This window comes from Oryzias melastigma, linkage group LG17 (assembly GCF_002922805.2).
Source record: "Oryzias melastigma strain HK-1 linkage group LG17, ASM292280v2, whole genome shotgun sequence".
NCBI classification, from domain to species: Eukaryota; Metazoa; Chordata; class Actinopteri; order Beloniformes; family Adrianichthyidae; genus Oryzias; species Oryzias melastigma.
Genome location: NC_050528.1, coordinates 15,461,833 through 15,486,483, shown reverse-complemented (window position 1 = coordinate 15,486,483; position 24,651 = coordinate 15,461,833). Strand labels below are relative to the sequence as shown.

Genomic DNA, 24,651 nt, shown 5'->3' with positions numbered 1-24,651 from the left:
TACTTTTTATTTGGAACTAAAGAGTGGAGGAGTCATTCAGTCCAGGTCTTATACATAGTCAATGGTTTGGATGGAAGTCATTTTTATGAGCCTCCTTGTTTTTGCTCAAACATGCCACAAACCAAGACCTACAGACATTAAACATCAGGAGTGCCCTTTTTTCTTGGTTTGCAGCTCAATCTTAAGTTTAATTTACTATATATGTTGCAGCTTATTTATTGATTTGGAGACATTACGTTTTATTTTGAAAACTGAGTGGCTTCTTTCTCCCGATGTGTTTATGACCATGAAAAGTGACGCATTTCAACCCCGAAGGAAGTCAAATAGACTGGGTGTTTATCTCTAGCTGTTTAATGGCGTGTTTCTCCTGAAATGTGACACTTGGGGACCTGTTTGACCACAGTCAACCACTACAATGAGTTCCTTTCACTCATGCTACACTTTATACAGCCATGTAAAGCACAAAAAGTTGTCTTCTTCTTCTTTTCCTTTCGGCTTTTCCCTTCAGGGGTCGCCACAGCGAATCAGTTTCCTCCATCTAAGCCTGTCTTCAGCATCCTCCACTCTAACACCAGCCACCTTCATGTCTTCATTCACTGCATCCATAAACCTCCTCTTTGGTCTTCCTCTAGACCTCTTTCCTGGCAGCTCTAGACTCAGCATCCTTCTACCAATATATTCACTGTCTCTCCTCTGAACATGTCCAAACCATCTCAGTCTGGCCTCTCTGACTTTATCTCCAAAACCTCTAACATGTGCTGTCCCTCTGATGTATTCATTCCTGATCCTATCCATCCTGGTCACTCCCAAAGAGAACCTCAGCATCTTCATCTCTGCTACCTCCAGCTCTGCTTCCTGTCTTTTCTTCAGTCCCACTGTTTCTAGTCCAAACAACATGGCTGGTCTCACCACAGTCTTGTACACCTTTCCTTTCATTTGTGCTGAAACTCTTCTGTCACACATCACACCTGACACTTTTCTCCACCCATTCCAACCTGCTTGCACTCTCCTCTTCACTTCTTTTCCACACTCTCCATTACTCTGTACTGTTGACCCTAAATACTTAAACTCCTCCCCCTTCTTTATCTCTTCTCCCTGTAACCTCACTCTTCCACTCTGGTTCCTCTCATTCACACACATGTACTCTGTCTTACTGCGGCTAACCTTCATTCCTCTCCTTTCCAGGGCAAACCTCCACCTCTCTAACTCCACCTCCACCTGTTCCCTGCTCTCACTACAAATCACAATATCATCTGCAAACATCATAGTCCATGGTGATTCCTGTCTAACCTCATCCGTCAGTCTGTCCATCACCATTGCAAACAGGAAGGGGCTCAGAGCTGATCCCTGATGTAATCCCACCTCCACCTTGAACTCCTCTGTCACCCCTACAGCACACCTCACCACTGTCTTACAGCCCTCATACATGTCCTGCACTGCTCGGACATACTTCTCTGTCACTCCAGACTTCCTCATACAATACCATAGTTCCTCTCTGGGCACTCTGTCATAAGCTTTCTCCAGATCTACAAAGACACAGTGGAGCTCTCTCTGACCTTCTCTGTACTTCTCTATCAACATCCTCAAAGCAAATGTTGCATCTGTAGTGCTCTTTCTTGGCATGAAACCATACTGCTGCTCACAAATGTTCACTTCTGCTCTTAGTCTGGCTTCCACTACTCTTTCCCACACCTTCATTGTATGGCTCATCAGCTTTATTCCTCTGTAGTTACCACAACTCTGCACATCTCCCTTATTCTTAAAAATGGGCACCATCACACTTCTCCTCCATTCCTCAGGCATCTTCTCACCACCTAAGATCCTGTTGAACAACCCGGTCAAAAACTCCACTGCCATCTCTCCTAGACACTTCCATACCTCCACAGGTATATCATCAGGACCAAGAGCCTTTCCACTCTTCATCCTCTTCAAAGCCCCTCTCACTTCACCTTTACTAATCTTTCTTACTTCCTGCTCCACAACCGTCACCTCTTCTACTCTTTGTTCTCTCTCATTCTCTTCATTCATCAACTCTTCAAAGTATTCTTTCCATCTTTCCATTACACCACTGACACCTGTCACCACATTACCATTCCTATCCTTGATCACCCTAACCTGCTGCATGTCCTTCCCATCTCGATCTCTCTGCCTTGCTAGTCTGTACAGGTCAGTCTCTCCCTCCTTACTACCCAACCTAGCATACAAGTCATCATAAGCTCTTTGTTTGGCCTTTGACACCTCTACTTTCACCTTACGCTGCATCTCCCTGTACTCCTGTCTACTCTCCTCAGTCCTCTCAGTGTCCCACTTCTTCTTAGCTAGTCTCTTACTCCGTATACACTCCTGCACCTCCTCATTCCACCACCAAGTCTCCTTATCAACTCTCTTTCCTGATGACACACCAAGTACACTCCTACCTGTCTCCCTGATCACATTAGCTGTAGTTATCCAGTCATCTGGGAGTACCTCCTGACCACCCAGAGCCTGTTTCAACTGTTTCTTAAAAGTCATGCAACAATCTTCTTTTTTCAGCTTCCACCAGTTTGTCCTCTTCTCTGCCTTTGCCCTCTCTTTCTTCATCTTCTTCACCACCAGAGTCATTCTACACACCACCATCCTGTGCTGTCTGGAAACACTCTCACCAACCACTACTTTACAGTCACTGATCTCCTTCAGATTACACCGTCTACACAAGATGTAGTCTATCTGTGTGCTTCTACCTCCGCTCTTATAGGTCACTCTATGTTCCTGTCTCTTCTCAAAGAATGTATTCACTATCGCCATTTCCATCTTTTTTGAAAAATCAACCACCATCTGTCCTTCTACATTCCTCTCCTGGATACCAAACCTGCCCATCACCTCCTCATCACCTCGGTTTCCTGCACCAACATGACCATTGAAATCTGCACCAATGACAACTCTCTCATTTCCAGGGATGCTCATCATCACTTCATCAAGATCCAACCAGAACTTCTCCTTCTCTTCCAGCTCACATCCTACCTGTGGGGCATACCCACTAACAACATTGAACATGACACCCTCCATTTCTATCTTCAGACTCATCACTCTATCTGACACTCTTTTTACCTCCACAACACTCCTAACAAACTCCTCCTTTAGGATAACTCCTACTCCATTTCTCTTCCCATCTCCACCATGATAGAACAACTTGAACCCTGCTCCTAAACTTCTAGCCTTGCTACCTTTCCACCTGGTCTCCTGGACACACAGTATGTCTACCTTTCTCCTCTGCATCATGTCCACTAACTCTCTACCCTTTCCTGTCATAGTTCCAACATTCAAAGTCCCAACTCTCAGTCCAACACTAGTGACTTTCCTCTTCTCTCTCTCTCTACGAACCCGCCTTCCTCCTCTCCTTCTTCCACCAACAGTAGTCCAATTTCCACCGGCACCCTGTCGGTGAACAGCACCGATGGCGGTCGTTGTTAACCCGGGCCTCGACCGATCCGGTATGGATTTCGTAGGTCTGATTCGCATATTTGATTTGGCAAGATTTTACGTCAGATGCCCTTCCTGACACAACCCTCTGTATTTATCCGGGCTTGGGACCGGCACAATGAGACCCTGGCTTGGGCCTCCTAAAGAAAGTTGTAACTGTGTCAAAGTGATTTAGTGTGGAAAAACACTACACAAAAACTAATTATTATCATCCAATTATAAATACTTTTTTTATTCTGTTCAAATGTGTTGAGAACCCACAACAAAGCTGCTGATATTTCCTGTTGGGCCTTTAAAGCTGCATTTATAGAGCACCAGGATAATAAAGGGAAGAGGAGGGGAGGAGAAGAGCAGAGGAAGAGTGGCTCAGATTTCATTACATTCTCGACATGAGTAAAATGCCTGCCAGGCTCCGGCCTTTTCGCCTCCTCGGTCCCCGCTGGGTGTATGCACTGCAGGCGCACAGACGCATTTTCCCGCTCCATCCCCCTCTGTCTGCTGCTCCATGTGTCAACATTTAGGTTTTTCATAATGAATTTGTCCCACAGGGCAGTTCCCATCAGCCTTTGCAGCACAGAGATGCAGAAGAGGGTAAATATTTCAGAGTCATAGGATTTTAGATTGAAAACTGAGGAGAATTTCTTTCACTGGTTTGATATTTATGTGAATAAACATTATTTATCAACTTGAGATGAGGAGATGATAACAAATAAAGCAACACAAACACACACCATGACTGGCTGCATCTGCCTCACAGCCGCCGCTCCATCTCACGCTCAGATGCAGACATGAAACCGATCCATGGAAGAAAAACAAAAAGAGACAGAAAGAGCAGAGTGCTCATATATGGGATGATTTCACCAGGGTGCCATTGTTCTAGAAACCAGACGCACATCAACAGGCTGCAACATAAACTGACTGATGGGGAAAAAAGGATTTCTACAACAAGGACAATCACTGCAATATCAACAGGTGTGGTTTGTTCTTGTCTGATTCAACCAATTCACTTTTACAAGCTTAACCTTCACAATTTGCTTTTTTTTTTATGTTCTCATCTTTTTTATTTTACACTTTGAACTTTCTAGACAGAAAAATAGGATATTTTAATACTTACTTTTAATTTTTACTTGAATTAAAAACAAAAAAGATTGTTGGGAAATGACACGTTCTTGTTTTTCAGCATAGCTGCTTGGTAAATCTGGATGAAGTTTCAATGTTAAGCAAACATTAGCCTTGCATTTAAAAACATAAATATGGCAGCAATTTCTTAGCAAAGGTTAAAAAAGACCCAATCCAATAAAATTTTTATTTTTGTTGTTTTTAACACGTTCCTGCAACCTTTTTCTGATGATATAAGGAAAATGAAAATTAAAACTGTGTTTCTGAGAATTGAAATCATGGTGAATCAGGAGCAGACAAAAAAAAATGCCATTTGAAAAAGCTTGTATTTGTTAACATATAAACTACAATGTGCAGGCCACAAGCTGAATGCTCTGCTCCATTCTGATGCATCTACTTGAAGACATTTAGATTAAATTAACATTTTCCTCATCCAAGCTGGCTCAAAAGTGTACGGCTGGATAGCTCCAATATTGCTCACCGTTTTTGTTGCACTGGTAATGTTACATTGGGAGTGTGAGGGGCTGTAAACTAGACTGGGTTGCAACTAGCGGGAGAGCGTGTAAACAAAGGGATGATGGGAATATCTAATTAACTACTGTTGCGCCAGAAAACAATGCAGGTTAATTATAAATAAAAACAACTGGGAACCCTTTCACAATAGATGATGGGACGGGAGCTTTAATATGTTATTTTGTTTGTTTGTTTTAAAACAGTCTGGTCTCCATCTTCAGTTTTGATCCAATGGCAGATAGGTGTTTAATTAAAGTTGCTGTTACTTCTGGTCATGGGAGTGAATTGGGAGGATAAACCAGTTTTCTTTGGACGCTTGTGTTTATGTTTTCCACCTTCATGCTGAGATCGCCATGACGAGACACAACCCCAGCAAATTAGATTTACCTGGAAAAACAGAACGACTAAGCTTCACAGTTCCAATTCAGTGAGGAGCTGTGTGTGGGTGGGTGTGTGTGTGGGGGGGGGGGGTTCTGCTGTTCCTTTTTCACCTGGATTTAAACATAGAAATAACAGTAATTGAAACCAAATGACAGAAAAGCGCCAGCATCTATGAGAAAATGCAAGACAGTACGTTTTGCATAACGACCCTCTATTAGTATTGTAATTAGCCTAAGTGGAAGTGAGAGTGTTTGGATCATTAATGAAAAGAACACATTGATTGCTAGTAGCTGCTGCTGTCAGCTCAATCTCCTCTCACAGGTGATCAGGTGACTGTCAAATCCAAAGATTGAGCTTAACTTCAGCTTCAAGTCAGCAGCAAATGTACCCGTTTCCTCAATATTCTACTGGAAGATTTAGTAAAAAACAGGTTTGCAAAAATAGGAGTAAATATATACATTTCAGTTAAATAAATGTTTGAATAAATAAATGTGCAATTGTCTTTATTTTAGAATTCTGAGGAGACAAAAGCAGTCAGTAAACTCCAGGATTTTGACCTAAATACAGAGATTTCATTGATTAACTTTTCAGACAAATTAAATATTTTGTCCAAAAAATTCTAAAAGTGAAAAAAAAAAGTCTGCATTTGATGCAGCTAGGACTTCTAAAAACATGTGTTGTTGTACATGAGAAGTGTTTGCAGAAGCGCCATAAGGCTTCATGTCTTCAGATGACTAAGGACCCAGGTGTGTGTTTGTGTATGAAAACAGGATGCCGGAAAAGATTCAAGGAACTGAGAAGCTAAACCAGTCAGGACACAGACATCCTGAACTGATTCACAGTGAGGATGCACACACGTGCATTAAGGTTATGACATATCAACACAAAGAGGTGCACATGCTCTGTGTAAACCGGAAGAAAAATGGGTCAATAGATGCATGGAAAGAAGTTTAGGACAAGGCCTACAACTCCCACAATCCCACAGGGAGACTATCCAAACTGAGAGGAAAGTGAAGCCAACATATTTCAGACTTACATGAACATATTTAACAGCAGTTGTTCAACGTCACAGACAGATTTAACACAACTGCTGCTTCTCAGCTTCTCACGCTTGACATGCTCTCCTGCTAGCTTACATCCCCTCACACCCCCAGCATAACATTCATGGTTTGGAGCTAGCTCAGACGAGGAAAACAAAGACATACATGGATCTATTTGTCTCCAAGTGAATGCATCAAAATGGAGCGGAGCAGAGAGCCTATGGCCTGCCAGCGTATTTTTAAAGTAACTAACAATCTTTTTTTAAACAGTCCTCTTGATTCACAATTTGAATAAAAAACTATCAGAAACACAATTTTCCTAATATGTGTCCTCCATCATCAGCAAAATGCTAAAAGAACATGATAAAAACAAGTTTCATTAAGCGCCGGCCTTCTCCAACAAAACTGATCAAATTCAAGCAGTTGTAACTTTGTATTTGAGTTGAATTTAACTTTTACCATTCTAGGTTTAGACTGGGTAACCTGCAAATGAATTAAGAGTATATAAATCACAGCACTGCTAAGTTTCTGTGTCTCTTTTTTGTCTGGTTCTGATTATGTCTTCCTGGTGGATGTGTGCTGGTGTGGGTCGGAGAAGTGGGCTGCATGCAGAAATGAGCAGAATTTAGGGAATATTTCTGATCAAAATGTGAAATGTGACAACAGAGATGTTACAAAAGTAATTTGAAATACTGCTAGTACTTTATGGGTTATTCTATTCAACTTGGTATTTTAAAACCCTTCAACTTGCATTTTTTTTCATCTATTTAGCTCTCCGTGCCTCTGTTTGGTGCAGTCCGATTCACGTGTTTCGGATTCCAGGTGGCTCGTCTGCGCTCCACTTTTCTGTCCGTCCTGGGAGAGGATCCCTCCTTCATGCAGACATCCTTAAGGTTTCTTCTTCTTCTTTTCCCCTGGAATGTTTTTCCTTACCAATGAGGGTCTCAAAGGACTTAGTCTACTTAGTTTACTTTAGTTAAGCAATCAGCTATTGTTTATATTTTATCACTGACTTTTTGTACAATTACCAGCGTAAAGTCCATTGAGACAACTGTATGGTGACATTCAGTGGCGGGCCGTCAGGGCCTGCAAGGCCTTCTCTGCTGGCCTAAAAATATCTGAATCACAGACTGATATTAATTATTATTTATTTCCGTGAATACGTATTCTATAATTCCAAATGCTCTGTCTTCGTCCTTTCATTGCTGTCTCCCTGGTTGCGCTGCTTCCAGACGTGTATTTTCCTATTTAAGCATTAACCAATCACATTGCAGCACCATTTGTTGCTAGGGTCAAAGAAATCTGCCTGAAGGCCTTCACAATCAGTTCTGCGGGCCCTGTAGCATACAATAATTGTCGACCAAACTGTTGCTTCAACCAATCAGATCTGGAGGAGACCACGTGCTAGGCCAGCTAGAAGGCCCACGGAAACGTCAGGATTTTCACGAGCTTTGATTGGACAGCTCGCAGCTCGCTCTGGTTCTGCTGACGGACACAGGTGTCGAGGAGCGGCGTGTCAGGTTTGAAGATGTTACCAGTGGAAATTGTCTCATCGTCTGATTTTTGGTGGAAAATGAATGTCTGGGTAAAGTTGTGGCACAGTTTTGTCTGGCACGGGTAAAGGAGTTCCGTGACTCCATTGAGCGGGAGTGAAGCTGAAATCTACGAGGCTCCTGAACGCACCGCGGGCGCGTGCAGCGCAAAATCCTCGCGCAAATATTATTTTCCAGACACAGACCTTGATCGATCACAAAAACTGATGTTTGTCTCCCTCCTGGACCACGAGAGGCTTCAGGAATACCAGAACATTTCCCGCATGCAGCCTTTTCCAGCTTATCACAGCCACGGAACACTTTCTATCTGCGAAACGCATGGATTCTGCATGACAGAGTGATTGAAATCTTCTTGAGGATAGAAAGGATGGATTTTGTGTTTAAATAATCTGGATTTTTGGTGAGTAAAATTTTGCTATCTCCCTACATAATATTGAAATTTTATCAGGTTATTTTTTATGCTTTTGGTGTGTGTGTGGCAGCTGTACCTGCAGTAGAAGTTTTATTGCCATAAAATAGTTATTGACGGTTGGATTGATTCAGATGGAGCACTACTGAAGGCCTAGGTGTGAAATGCACGGCCCGCCACTGGTGACATTGGACAATATAAATAAAACTCAATTGTATTTTAACAAAAAAAGACAATATTCAAGATATATTTGGGAGGCAGGTTAAAATCTGTAACATAAAAGGGTTAGCATTTGACTCCAAAAAACCCTTTTTGTCTAAAGTACTGTAGTTTGATGAACATCTACATGTGCCTAACTGCTAACCCACTATAAAACACATTATGTAGGAGCAGAAAATGTAACAAGCTCAGGCAGAAACTCCAACCAGCTGATCCAGAACTACAATCAACCGTTCTTCTCTGGTAAAGAAAATGATCCAGTTCCTCGTCTAAACGCTTCATCTACAGCTCAAAGAGCCGTGGCTGCTCGCAGAAACGCACCTTGCACTGGAGGTATGTATGACACGAATGAGCGTGATGGAACTGGAAATTGGTCTCAGATGGGGGTCCAAAGGTGAGCCTCCAGAAGAACACATCAGTCACAAGCAAAAAAAAAAAAAAAAGATTCAAAAAATCCACTGTGTTGTTAACTTTCCTTCCATATGTGGCAAAATCTGATCCATCAAATGAGGGAACACAAACAAATCTGGACAAATTTGTGATCGTCTCTAAAAGGTGAAGATGGAGTTTAAAAGAACAGAACAGGTTTAATCAAGTTCCTTGTTCAGAGAGTATAAAGAACAGGTCTGCACAGGACTTTCTATTGAATTCTTACAGATAAGCAGTACTGTTGCTGGGCTTTTGAGGTCTTTCTCTCAGAAAAGTAACACAGCAGGTTAAATTACACTGAATTCAATGACACCACCTCAACTCCATCTGAAACTGGACCTGGATGACTTTAAACACGTATCGGAGTTCTGCTCCGTCAGCAGCAGGTGCTGCGCTTAGAGGCCCCTAGGTGAAAGGTAAACACGAAAAATAAGAGGAAACCAGTCTGCATTGTGCTGCAAGGGTTTCTGTATTGGGTTTCATCTATTCATCACATTCTAACAAGTCCCCTCCCATCCTGGATCACAGATGTTGTTCCTCCCCAAAGACGTCTGCAAATGAAATGCTTCCAGCAGCTACAGCCCAGAGTCCTGACAGGAAAAGACCCAGAAAACTCGTCTCTGCATCATCCATCGCAGTTAGGGCGACACCCACCGTGGCCCCCCTCACAACAGAAGCACGCATATGACCAAACAATCAGCTGATGGATGCTGACCTATGAATACCTGCATTCAGGTCCTAAAACAGGGTGGAAAAATGAACAGGTTTGACCATAACAATAGAAACATAGGTATGGGTAGTCCGTATTTTTAATAAAATGGATTCAAAGCATTACATGTTGTGGCACGATTTAGAACTATTACGACATTTTGTTTTCTTTTCTGCATGCATTTACTGGAATTGTAAAATTAAAATAGCAAAGGATAGGTGTTCTCTTTCTGTGTGGGCTAATTAAAATGATAAAGAAAATGGCATTTGACATTTCATTTTCAAAAAGTTCTTTGGTAAATTTGTACCAAAATTCAATCAGAAATATCAAATTTGAACATTAAAATTGATTAACAGAAATGCTTTTTCCTTTTCAAAATGTACCTGAATTATTTGTCTCTTAAATAAAATGAAAAAGCAATCCTCAGAATTAGTTTTCATTTTCTTCTTCAACTCCGCTCATTCTGTCAGAATCAAAGTGACAAACCCAACTGACATTGCTTTTTCGTTGTCACATTCTGCTGCGTAATAAGTTTCTAAAAAATCTATAGGAGGTCTGGAACGTCCCAAGGGCGCGCGATGATGACGTCAGAGCTCCTCCTGCTCTAGTTTGTGCTGTTGGGAAGTTACATGCCGTTCTTGTTGATTTACATCGATCCAGCCCCAGCATAGCTGTCTGTCTGCCGGCATATTCATGGCGTGAGCTCCGCTGGACACGTCGCTGCATCGAGCTGCAGCCAGAGAACGCGGCGGCAGTAACAGACTGTCAAACTATCCACAGTGTATCCCGCTTTTCTCAGTCTTTAATGTTTTAAAAAACAAAAGTTCATTGGAAATGATAAATCTCAGCTTTGAGCTCGTTTTTTCCCCTCTTGCTCCTCCCAGAGCAGGAGGAGCTCTGACATCATCATCGCGCGCCCTTGGGACGTTCCAGACCTCCAATAGATTTTTGAGACACTTATTGCGCGGCAGAATGTGACAACGAAAAAGCAATGTCAATTGGGTTTGTCACTTTGATTCTGTCACAGAATGAGCGGAGTTGAAGAAGAAAATGAAAAAGCAGTTTTGATAATTGCTTTTTAATTTCATTTAAGAGACAAATGATTCAGGTACATTTTGAGAATGAAATAGCATTTCTAGTATTGGCTTTTATTTTTATTTCTGAGTCACAAACGCTTCCATAGATCTGTGTTTGTTTGCTCTTTAAATAAACAGTAGTGTTAGAAAATCATATACAATAATAAGGTTTATCTGATGGGAATCTTCTTGCAAAGTTTGTTTTGTATTCCACAAACGCTTCCATACAGATCTGACATGCTGGATAAAAAGCAAACAGCATTTTCACTAAAACATTACATCAAATGAAAACTTCACACGTATACATTCAGGGGACTCTTTAACCAAGAAAAAAATCCTACAAGAAAATTGGTACAAATTTTACAAGCGTAAAAAAAATTCTCCTGTGGTGTGAAATCAACCTTCTGGCAGATGTCTGATTCAAGTTACTGGATTTTGCTAAAAAAAAAAAAAAAACATAATAGAACCACTGGTAATGCTTAGAAAACTTGAGGACCAAGTACATTAAAAATAAACACAAGTTTAACTTAGCTCTACGTATGCTTGCTTGAAAAAATGATTGTGTACAGTCCGGCTGGAATAAAGGTTTTACGAAATACAGTTAAATTAATAATTTTGGACAAAGTAGAAAGTCCAAATACCTGCACAAACTGAAGGGAGTCACTTACTGAAGTTGTCCTCTGCTTCAGCCTTTGATTCTGTTAATAAAACATCTCCATGTGTTGAAGGTTTACTGTAATTTCCTGTAGACTGAGTAACTCTAAGCATTTTAATCCAACAGGTCAATCCAGTGAGTGCTGCAATAATTAGTTCTATCTTCACTCTCAAATGGCCAACACGCTTCTCATTGTGGAGTTGACAATCTACATTTCTACAAAGGTTTTGCATTTTTGAGCAAAGCAGAATCCATGACACCATAGAGAAAGTGAGCGTTGATGGTGATGTCAGCGAATGAGCCGAGCTTTCTTATGGAACGTCTTCACATGAATGAGTTCAGTGTCCTCGTGTGCCCTGACAACTGAACAGCCTGGCTGCCTCTCTGCGCCTCCTCATCATCTCCAATTACCTTCCCTTGTTTAAGAATCACACAGGAGTTCATTAAGCAACAGCTGCACTGCACCAAGCTCAAAGAGGCTGGGAAGCAGTCAGAGCTCCAGTGAGGGAGATAGCTCTGTCGGAACAACCATATGAACACGAAGAACTAAAAAAGCACACTTGGCACAAACACAAAAGTTAAAATACTTGAAATAAAAAAGATGGAGTGAATTCACTAGTTGGCACAGTTGTCATTTCACTGACACCGTAGATGAGTGCTTTGTATAGAACATAAATGTGATCCATGGAGCCCCTTCTATAAGACTGTTTTACAGTGGTTTGATTGTGGGGTCATTTCAGTTCACATTTGCAAAGTTGTTTATCTTTCTTACAGATTTAATACAACCGATTGCAATAATCTCAAACATTACCACTGAGTTTCAAGTGTTCATTGAGTTTTTTTTTTTTTTTTTTTGTCCATCTCAGCCCATAGTACAAAGGTATAGCGAATGATGTCCGATCGGATGATCACAGTTTCTGATTCCGCCCCAGTGTGTTGAAGTGTCCCTGGGTAAGACACTGAACCCCACATTGTTCCTGGTGATCATAGCTTGGTGCTAGTCCCCCTAAAATGATAATGGTCTTTTTAACATGTTCTTGAACTTTTTTTCTTATAGCAGAGGACTTATATAAAATTATTTACAATTAAAACTGTGTTTCTGAGTATTATAACAGATGAAAATGGGTGCTTGGAAATGCTCAAAATGATGACGCAGCTAATATCTGGCAGCTAATATCTTAAATGGCCGTGCTAAAGTCTACCTTTACCACTCCAGCTCCAAAGCATCCACTTGCAGATATACTGGAGTCTTAATTTGAGTCTTATTTTTTTTTCTCGTCTGAGCTGGTATCTGGCTCAAAACTGTACGACTGGATAGGTCCAATATTGGGCACCATTGTTTTGCTATGCTAATGTTAGCCTAGGGTTGTGAGAAGCTGTAAACTGATGTGAGAGAGTGTAAAACCAAAGGTTTGATGGGATATTAGCAGAGCTAACTTCTGCACCAACAACCTCACCCACAACCCAGAATTGTATTTCTAATGAGATGCAGAAAATACATCTTAAAAAATTTAAATTGAAACTGAAAAATTGAAGAAAAATGAAACTGCATAATCGTAATGAAAAGACCACTAAGAATGATTTACAGTAGAAAAATATATAGTTGGAGAAAGACTTTAAGCAGCAGATACCTCATCTCTGTTAATGTGTGTGTGCATGATTGAATTAGAGTCTGACTATAAAGTGCCTTGGGTTGTATAAGAAAGTATTAACACGCTATATAAGTATACAATATGTACACACACATATATATATATATATATTTGCCCAACTCTGCGATTCTGGATTATTTGAAGAAATGTAAGGGTTACTGAGTGAACTTAGAGTTGCCCAATCAAACAACCCCAGATAATGATGCTGCCACAGGATATGTGATGAATGCAGCACTGCATTCAAATCCTCCCATTCAGAAGCGTTCCCTCCTGTGAAACACGATCCTCAAAAAGTTTTGCTGAATGACATTGTCTTGTTTCCTTCTCAGTTTCCTGCATTTGTTTGCAGCAAAAAAAATATTTTGATTTTTTTAAATCAATTTAAGCTTATTCATGAGAATATAAGATACATTTTTCAAGTTTGTGGCATCAACAAAGTACATTTTGCTCACCTTCTTCAGCTTTCCTGATAAAGGCCAATCGGCTTGATAAAAATCAATCTCCTTCTGAGAAGCTTTAGTTTGAAGTTGAGCTCCTTAGCATTAGACACAAACAAACTCTTTTTGTACTTAGCTGTTTTCTCCTGATCATAAAGTCTTATCTAAAGCATGGTTCATAAAAATATTAAAATAACTTCTGCCTGCAGGTCAGAAGGAAATCTTTATTGATTACAGGTGCTAAAGTGCTAGCATATGCATTTAATTGATCTTTATTCATATCACAAAAGATAAATTCATTTTAAACCCTCATGGCAGCAGCAGCCTATTCTAGGTACTACAAGACAGACACCTGGTAGCTGTGGAGGAGAAGATGAGGGCTTGAGGGGCTATAAGGAGAATTCTACTTCAAGAGTGTGTCGAGTGTCCTCTTAAAAGGTGGTAGCTCCATCACTAGACATGATTATCACTGCAGATGGTCTGAGGCCATTGATTATAGAAGCAGAGTTCATGACCAATAGAATGTGAACACCAAAGAGTTATTGTTGATCACCGTATGTTAGTTAGACCTACCCAGTAGTCAGTAATACATAGAAGAATGGAGGGGATGTTCCCTTTATGCGGATGATGCAGCGCTCAACCCATCGCTAAAGAAAGACTTACATTCCAGCTAATAGTATCCAATGGCCTACAGCTCTCATTGTTCAAGGCATGGGGTAAACCCAACAAATTGTGTGCAGATTTGTGAGTTCTGACAGTTCATGGTTGAACTGAGCTACAGATGTTCATTGTTAAAGGGTGAGGGCAAATCATCAACTCTGACGTCTTTATGTTGGTGAAGGTTCTCAAGTTGAGTCACGGTGTTTGGACCTAAAACCTTCTTCCTTGAGAAGTTTCACCAGTGGGTTCCCAGCACCACTCAGCATCACTTAAGTTCGGAAGTGTCACATTTTTAAAAACAATATAACTAGGGGAAACCCAGTTCACCACCAGAAACCAGGGCAGTCCTTGTTCATCCCATTGTGTCTTTTAAATTCAATTTCAAATTTATTTATTTGTATAGCACCTTTCATGTAAAGGAACAGCTCAAAGTGCTGCACATAAAACAAATAAAATACAAATACAAGTGAAACTATTTCCGAAACATGCAATAATATAATAAGATGAGCCCCTCATAATGATAAACACAAAAACAAACACATAAAATAGAAGGGATCAGACAGATTCTACCTGACACTGAACATTAGATTTACACAAGTTTAGAAACACTCGGCTGTGGAGTAACTAAAACACAGCTAACGGGTCATAAAGATAAAGACAGCAATAATCAGACATGTCTTTCATGCTATCTAGCGTTAGCCCAAATGAAAAGTGACAACTGTGTTAACATGTAATTTTCTAAATACCGCAGTCAGTTCTGAACTTTTTTTCTTTGCCACACAGACCCGGAGGAAAGGTTCAGGTAAGGATTATGGTTCCGGTTCGGGTTAATGCTTGAAATGGTTACCGATCACGGCTGCAGCTGCAGCAGCAGCATTTAGCTTTGGATTCACATAAAATAGGTGAAACAATGCAGTAATCTGCATCTTGCCTGCACCTGTTAAGTGTCGCAAACATGAATTTCCCTCAGCTTTGGAGCTGGTCGCACGTAAACATGTTTGAAGAACATCAGTCTTAGCAAGTTACTTTCAAAGTTTGCTGACAAACACAATTTAAATCCTTTTTGCATTTTTATTTTGGAGTATTTTGATAGAAAAACAAACAATGCACCTAACATCGTTTATAGTGACTCTTGGTAGCTCCAAAAAACATCTTTTAAACTCCAAATACTCCACTATTTCTACATAAACAGTAGCCCACTGCCCCAACCGGAAACGACTGAGCGGTCATCTACCGAATGCTGAAGTAAGTCGTGCATGTAGCCCATTATCCACAAATTGTTTAATATCATCCATAGGAGTTTGGGGAAGCAGCAGAGCTGCAGCTGCTGCCTTCTGAAGGCAAGATTATTGACATTTGTACTTTGATTTATGAACGATCTAAGAGGAGGAAACGAATACAACCAGGTAGGACATTTATTAAATAAATATAATACAAATGTCAGTTACAATTTGTTTGGTTACCTTTTATTATTTATGTTAAATTTCTTTAAACAGCGTTCAGCAGTCAGCTTTCCCATTCTAAACAATATAATCCAGCAGCGACTCAGCACTTTCCGGCGACATGTGACATCACGTGAAAAGGGTCTATTAAGAAATAGGAACAGGAAACATGTTGGGGGTTTGCTTCTAACAGAGGTGGGAGTCTCAGGCATTTGAACAAAACAACAATTAGTGGTTTTGTGGCCCACATACCACTAATATCAAAATTCTAAGATTATTCGCACACTTTAAAGTTATCACTGCTCTGAAGCAAAGCCATTCAAAGCTATTTTTTTCATTTCCTTAGCTCTGGTCTAAAAAATAGCATACAATTCACAGAGATAAATGGTGAAGTGCGGGTGTTTCAGGTGAAAAAATGGTAAGTTTTTATAAAACTACAATATTTAGGTCGATGCAAAAAGCAATCTGGAAACAAGTAAAAGAGTGCAACTTCAACTGACATTCATATTCCACACTTCCAAAGGACAATGCAGTCCTGAACAATGACAACTGAAAAAGTTCCCTGTTCAAAAACTGTTCTTCAGTAATGTCCCTTCTTCTTTTCCTTAAAATATTATATTTTTTCATACTGATTTATAGTTCAAAGAAGATTTCCAGAAACCATCCAGAAGGTGCTGCAACACATGGACCACTGCAGCATCTACTGCTCTATCTTACTGATCAGCTGGACTCCCCACCTCCACAGATCCTTCCTGCTGCCTCAAACAACACCAACACTGTGGAACAAACCCATGCACTGGTTTCTCCTGCTCGTCTCTACACCGGAGACCTCTCCCCACCCCTCGTATCTACATCACTCACTTTCCCTCTTCATCTCCGACAGTTTGCCCCGACATGCTTTCCCCCTCTGTCTGCTGAGCGTCTACCTTTCTGCTGTTGTCTCTTTCATCCTTTATTTGATCTCCAGAGTTTCCTCTCTCCAGCTCCTCTGTCTGACCTCAATATGCCACAGCCAGAGGGTTCACAAGCAGGACACCCCCCCATCTGTGAGTCAGTAGATGTTGTTTTCTTCTGAAATCTCACGAACCTGCACTTGAGATCGGTCTAGTTGGATTGTTTCTACCATGATCTCCATCTGCAGCAGAGGAAGTGCACACTTTTCCATCAGGTGTGGGGTCCAACTAGGGCTGCCACAAACGATTATTTCAATAGTCGACTAATCTCCGTTTTATTTTTTCGATTAGTCGACTAATCGGTTCGTGCGGCGACTGGATGTAAAACACTCATCTTAACCATTATTATCTTTAAACTTGAGGTCTTTAAGCTATATTCTAACTAAAATAAAGACAATAGTGTATTCATCTTTTAATGAATCTGCAGCTTTTCTCCTTCATTTGTTTCTGGTATTAAAACAAGACTTAAATCAAATGAGGTAATCTGAATCAACTACAGAAAATTTATTAAGTCTGCAATTCTTTTTTAAAGCTTTAAAACATATATTTAATAAAACATATGTAAAGTATTTCAAAAGCTATTTGCAGATATAAACACACTCAAAATATTTGCTGACTGAGACCCATTTATTAAAGCGAAACACTAATAACATCTTTGAACTGAAGATATTCCTATACATATAAAACCTCAGGGCTGCACGGTGGCGCAAGTGGTTAGCGCTCTCGCCTCACAGCGAGAAGGCCCCGGTTCGAATCCCGGCTGGGACCTTTCTGTGTGGAGTTTGCATGTTCTCCCCGTGCATGCGTGGGTTCTCACTGGGGACTCCGGCTTCCTCCCACCGTCCAAAAACATGCTTCATAGGTTAATTGGTGACTCTACATTGTCCCTAGGTGTGAATGTGAGAGTGAATGGGTGTGTGATTGAGGCCCTGTGACAGACTGGCGACCTGTCCAGGGTGTACCCCGCCTTCGCCCTTCAGTAGCCGGGATAGGCTCCGGCACCCCCGCGACCCCGAAAGGGACAAAGCGGTCAAGAAGATGGATGGATATAAAACCTCAGGATGCCCATAAAAAAAGAAAATAAATAAAAAGGGGGAAATTTATATCTTAAAAAGGGATAAAAGCAGGAGATGTTTGAATGTACATCAGTACTTTCATTCTTTCACTACCTACATCCACTGCACATGCGCAGACCGATACTTCATATTGTTCAGTTTGGGGGAGAACCCATAAATCTGTGTTACTTCTTTAATGTTGTGGTTGTTTTGCTGTTTGTTGTCGTTTTGTGACTTTAAGTTACATTTACTTGTAGCTTAATCCAGATAATGTAATGCTACACTTGTAAACTTAGCTCTGGACTTTTAGAAGAGCTCCTTCACTTCTGGGACTCATAGTTTTAAATCGTTCCATAACTCTGCAGCAGATCCGTACCGACACACAGCCTCTCTGTCTGCGCGGTGAATGTTTCATAATCCGCTCTTCGAACCGAACGTCGTGATCGTGGCGCGGAATATGAATGAAGCCTTGAACGAGCGGTTCATTTCCAGTGTAAACTCATAATCCGCGCCGTCCTCGCGGCGTTTGGTTAGAAGAGCGCAGATTATAAAACGTTCACTATGCAGACAGAAGCGCCGTAGACACGGATCTGCTGCAGATCTGATGGATTATCTCCAAACAGCGCAGTAATGACAGCCGCGGGAGCGCTAGCTGTGTTAGCGCCGATGTTAGCTTAGACGAAGCTCTCTGTTCAACGTGATCAAACTTAGTCACAACATGCTTCATCTTCAGGTGATCATTTATCGCCATAGTGCTCTCATGGAACACAAATTATGTCTTGGAGAAGTTACATTTAACACTTTTTCCTCTTTTATTTTCCTTATGTTTCCCCCATTTTCGAGCTAGCATGTTGTTATGAGCCTACGGAGAACTTCTGTGACATCGTCGCTGCTGACCGGATTAGCACCACTGCGCATGTGTGACAAAGAGAACAGCAGACCGGGCATTAGAAAGCGCGAACAGTAGTTTTAAGATCAAAACAAGGAAAAAAAAAACGACACTTCGACGACCAAACTATTCGTCGACAATTTTAATAGTCGATTAGTCGAATAATCGTGGAAGCCCTAGGTCCAACAAGTCAGTCCACACTCACACCAACACACAACCTTTATCAGAAACTGTCAGCTTTTGAGTGTGTGAAAGAGAGGCTGATGGAGTGCAGCCACGAGGAGCTGCATGTCTGTTTGCTTTTACTAAAGAGGCTTAGAGAAATTACATCTCATCTTTAACAAATCTGACATTTAGAAATGATAAAAAGTCTGTAAGCTTCCATAAAGACCAACTGACCCAAAGCCACCTCACAAACTGAAGGAACATTTTTTCTATTAGTTATCAAAGCCAAGGCTTTTGTACGTCTGTCCACCCTTTAAATAAATCCCATGGATGCTGTAGACAGATTCAATCCATTTACCTGTAAAGGAAGCCAGCAAGCAGCGCCGTGTTAGAGGTGTCCGTCAGCTCCTCGTCTCTTCCCGACTGACCTCCAGACTGTCTGAGAGGCTGCCGTCTCCGCCTGCTTCAGTCCACACAAACACGCCGGCTCATAAGCAAAATCCTTTCCAAGCAGCACACTTGCTTCGTCTCCATAATTCAGGTGAATGACTTTAGAGCTGCTGCATTATTTAGTCGCGGCACAGTTGCTGTGGCCGGTCTCCCCTGCTGATCCAAATCTGTCACTTCACCTCACACTATGCTGAGGGTGACAGGGCCCTTCTGGGCAGACACACAAACACATGCGGGCGGACACAGAGCTGGCGTGTGCACGCACAAACCTTTGGGTGCTTCCCACTCCACTAAACAGTCAGGGCAACATTTTACAGACTCTACAAATGCTTTAATAAATCACATGTAGCAGAGGCACTTCGTAAAGCACTTCCCAGCTGGATTCTAAGCTGCACAAATTTTAAGATGCCAAAAAACTTTAACAATTCCTATTTGAAGCTTTAAATTAGTTTATGTGAGAAGGATGGAGTGAAGAATACGGATGGCCTCTCTGAACTGCTCCTGTTTTGCATCATGCGATCACTAGACTGGACCCAGGATTTATGGCTGGGCTCAATTTCTCATTTTGGTTGCACATATGGTTGCTTTGAAATGACTTTTGCCCTGAGCAGGTTGACAGAGCGCCACACAAATCCACCAAGAGAAGATCATGAGCCTGCAGACGTGACGCCCTGCTGCCAAAACATCATCATGGGGAGCAGCAGACATCTGACTTCACCCTAAAAAGAACTTCAGCACAACTATGCTGAGGAGGAAAACACGGCTGCATTTTTAAATAGGTTTGACTCTGCAAATATGGAAATTTATCATACAAGACATTGTTATTCAGAACAACAATTCAAAAAAAGATAGACTTGAGCTTTAATTAAATAGTTCTCTAACATGTTATGGTGGCCAGGATGGATCAATCTTCAATTTTCAAGTATCAATACAACAGTTAGACCCTTTATTATTAATTACAATAAATGAGTTTACCAAAGACAAAAGTCAGCCGTAAAAAAAAAACAGGATTAATTCTACTGAAGGTTCAAAGTTTGTTTACATTCACTCCAGCTGATAAAAGAACAGGAATCAGACACAGAAAAAAGATGGAATCAAGTGAGGAATGAGGCTTTTTTACGTCCTTGTTTTTGTTTCTACGTTTTTTGCTAACTAGTAGTCTGCCTGAACCACTGACTGTATGTATCAGTTGGACTGAGTGACCCCCCCACCCAGTCGTTCTAAATAGGAAGTACCTGCTTGTTCCAAGAAACCATAATCTCATAAATAAACAGGTTTTATATAATTAGTCATTATATTTGTCAGAATAGCCACTCTTGCTCTGATACTTTATTTTCCACGTTCTTGTCCTTTTTTTCTGTAGTTAAAGTTAATCATGTCATAAACTGACTAATCCGATTCCTCAATAAAAGTAGGTGGTCCCCCATCAACTGTCAGAAACATTGTAGTGGTAGGGGTGTGGACTTCCAACAAGCTCGCTGCTAATTGGCAATAGTGGTTGCCATAGAAATGTTGACTGAGACCAATCACAACAAAATAACTGGTTACAACATGGCAATGTGTGTATTGCTACAAAAAAAAAAGGTGACTGAATGGACTTGGTTGAGCCAGAAGTATTTATCTACGGGTGAGGTCACACTCACTCGGTCCAGTTCCTGTACACAGTCAATGGCCTGAACCAGGCTGTCACGAAACGCTGACATGCTCAGGGGAGACGATGCATTTATGGTCAGCATGGTCAAGGTAAAACTGTCAACAGACCTTGTTTGCTAATATTAATGAGCATTAATAAAGTCGTTTGGCTTGTATTGGTGTTTTTCCTAACCCTGACTAAGAAATTTTGGTCCTGAACTTACTCAAAGAGCAGCAGAAAAAAAAAAAAAAAACCTCAAATTTACATCCATGTTGCCTCTGGAATAGTTTTTGGAAGGAGCTCAATCCTCTTCTGGAAAAATGTCAACTCTCAGTGCCTGTGTCTGTATGTAATCAGCTGGGATGGAAAACATGTTTTCAGAGTTCATCCACAAACATGTTTGTCTGGTTCTGTGCCCCCTCCTGTTGACTCAGGTTGTATAGTTTCCAACATTTCCCCACCCAGCCGCTCAATTTTCCTTTCATGAGTTTCTGAGTCTAAAGATTGTGATTCTCCTGTTTTTTTCTTCCTTCTGTCAAGCTCATCCCAACACCCCCTCCCCCCCTCCACTGAAAGCTTTACGTTCCCCTGTCCTCTTTTTTCCCCTCATGCTCCGTCCTCCTCCATTCAACTGCACCATGGCCATTTATGGGCAGCTTGCTCGAAGCAAAATCTCCTCCAGGCGGACAGAATGGAGTCCACATTTCCCTGCGTTTTAGGTGGAGTCCATCTGTCAGTGAATCTGATCATCTGAAAGCCAGGCTTCAGGTCTCATCTGGTTAGCAAAGTTCTGTCCTGGATCTTACAGGCCTAAACAAAACCATTCATTTGGTTAAACATCTGCAGCTAAAACATCTGTCATTTTCTCTGCAGAGAAGCGGTTTTCCTTTCCTTAGTGTCATTTACCTAATGCTTCCCTCTTAATGAGTTTAGTTATTCCCATTCTAAATAATTTGTGTTTTGGAGTCAGTCACATAATTAACTTGATGTCTTGATGTCTTCATGTTAATGAATTATTTCCTGTGCTGTGCCGTGCACTGCCGGCATACGGCCAGGTCACACTTCCCAAGCATGTTTTTGACGCGCATGATAAATAATGTAGGGCTTAGCCACCAGCATGTCTCCCATGAGCAAGAGCGTGAAGAACTACCGCCGTGGGATTGCTCCTCATTTGTCCCATGACATGTGCTCCACACAAGTGATGATTTGGCCCAAGCACAGAAATAGAACAGACTTCTCTTTCGTTTACATCAACACTTAACTTGGGAACTTTTCCATTCAAGTTTAAGCTAAAACACCTGAATTTATACACGATTCAAATAGAGTCAATATAAACATTTTCTTTAAGGAGTTCGTAAAGGGTTAAGTTCCTGTTCACCTGTGCAAACATTTGTGTTTTGTGTTCATCCTTTCAGAGGAAATCCAGCTCCACACAGCTGCACTATGGCCCTAAAACAGCATTTCACACAGGAAAAGCCAAACGTTTGTGTGAGGAACCACACAAACGGTTCCTCACACAAGGTTCCTCCCACCAAGAAAATCATGGAAATAAAAACCAAATGGGAGTATTTCAACTCAGAAATGCATCTATAGGACAGAAACTCTTTTCTTTTAAATCCAGACACCTTCATCACCTCAAATTCACCAGCTGCTAGAGACAACAACAAAGCTGGAAAGCTTGCTCTGCTGTAACTATGGAAACATAATTCTCTTCATTGACAAAGATTGACTGGGATGGATGAACTGAGTGAGTACGATGGATGGACGGATGGATGGACGGATGGATTAGGTAGAGCAATTTCAGCAACCAAACCAAAGGATAAAATCAATAAAATTAAACATATATTAAATCCATTTAAAACATTAATTTGCATTTTATATTATTGACATTAATCATAAATAAACAGTTTTGCACTTTCACATACAGTAAACGCACACTAACTATAATGATTGTTAAACAGAGTTTGATTGAATGCTGTAAAGCAGGGTTGTCACACTCAACCACACAGGAGGCAAAATCTAAAACAGTCCGTAGGTCGCAGGCCGAACAGGATGAACATTTATTCAATACACTTAAGCTACATTTTAAAAATGTAACTTTTTATCATTACTATGAATTAAAAACAGGCAGGAATACTATTCCAGAATAAATCAACTTACACCTTAAATAACTTTCAATATTTTACTCTCCATAAAAATTTATTTTGTCAAAAATATACAAGTTATAAGTAAACATAAGATAACACAGGGTCATAAATAACAATAAAATAAAATGATCTGGAGGGCCGGATAGAATTACCCGGAGGGCCAGATCCGGGCCCCTGGGCCTTGACTTTGACACATGTGCTGTAAAGGGAGCGGGAAGAAACAAACGTATACACCAACACCCAACTAAATGAAAATTCTTTGCTTTAAAACTTAAGGCATTTATTTGTTCTTGTTTCCTATGGTGTCAGTTTTTTCTGTCTTGACGAAAACCTGCTGATAAAAGGTTTTTTCCCTGTTTTTTATTTTTTTATTTTTATTTTTTTGCTGAAACAAATAGAAAAAAACAATCTCATTGATCCTAGGAATTTAGAATGCACTTTTACAGCTTTCACACCATTTTAAATGAAAACTTTCAAGGTAATTTTTCCTCACATCCTTTCAGTACCAAAGCATCGAGTGTTATCACTAAAGGTCTGACAGTATCAGTCCACTGAAATTTCTCAATTTACCTCCTAACAACAACTTCTTGAATTTAATTTAAAAAAATGTGCAAATACATTATGCCTTTTTTCCAAAGACATTTTCAAATATCAACTCATGTTAGCACAAAATGTTCATGTCAGGAAGAAATCCAACCATATGTTCAAATGTATTTTTGCTAAAGACTTTCTGCTGATTTTGCAGCTTCTTGTAAAAAGACAAGTGATTTAATCTATTATTGACACACAACTATTGATTAATGCAGTTCTATTTCTCTTCTTACAGATAAATATTCCCTTAGGAAGAATGAAAATGTAAAACTTTGAGTTTGATGTCCTGATTCTGTGCAGCAAAGGCGTATGCCACTCCTCGATACAGCTGAAGGGGAAGCTGAGTGGAGGAGAACCAGCAGTAATTAAGTGCAGCATCTCCTGCATCCTCTCACCTGCTTCCTTGCTAAGCACTGCCGACACTCCCTGAAGCTGGCCAATACTTCATTATGGTCTAAGTGAAAAAGAATCAATAGCAGATAGCAAAGTCTGTGCAGACTTCTATGCCAGGCATCGATCACCGGTGGGAAAGAGACAGAGAAAAGAAATCTGGAGGGGAAAAGCGTAACATTTAGACGGAAAAGAAAGCACAGGGCTGCAGAATACAGACGTGAAGCAGATTTTGTCATGAGATTATCAAAACTGCGATATTCTGCCTGTGAGAACGCGATGCAGCACTATCTGTATGCAGCCCTTAAGAGACAGTGAAAACAGCTGGAATCTGTTTGGCTTGAAGTTTAGGTATGGCTGACACAGGAGAACGGACCTAAAAAAGTTCCTGCTGCAGCAGTGTTGAAGGACCATGCAGGACTTTACATACTACATTCAAACAAAACTTCACTGGAAAAAAAAAATCCCATTTTTACTGTTCATACTTTTGTGATGGAGGACATGTATTTAGAAACTTAACAGAAAACTGCACTTCTGCGTATTTCTTTTTTCAAATCATGTGAATCAGGAGCAGATGAAAAACACTGGATGGACCACAAGCTCCCTGCTCTGAGCCTTCAGCAAT

At 40.8% G+C, this 24,651-nt stretch overlaps 2 protein-coding genes across 7 annotated transcripts in view; both read right to left on the bottom strand.

Annotated features, from left to right (window-relative positions):
• LOC112144307 (tripartite motif-containing protein 16-like) overlaps positions 1–24,651 on the bottom strand; it is a gene marked incomplete in the record, with an annotated part of 1,074,856 nt that overhangs the window by 204,884 nt on the left and 845,321 nt on the right.
• LOC112144243 (disco-interacting protein 2 homolog C) overlaps positions 1–24,651 on the bottom strand; it is a 279,772-nt gene that overhangs the window by 148,134 nt on the left and 106,987 nt on the right. Inside the window, exon 1 of one of the 6 annotated variants that reach the window (XM_036216275.1) lies at positions 19,174–19,384. The exons of the other annotated variants lie outside the window; for them this stretch is intronic. The gene's annotated coding sequence lies outside the window, so the exon portion shown is untranslated. Of the gene's footprint in view, positions 1–19,173; positions 19,385–24,651 lie in introns of those variants that run through there. 6 annotated transcript variants of the gene reach the window in all.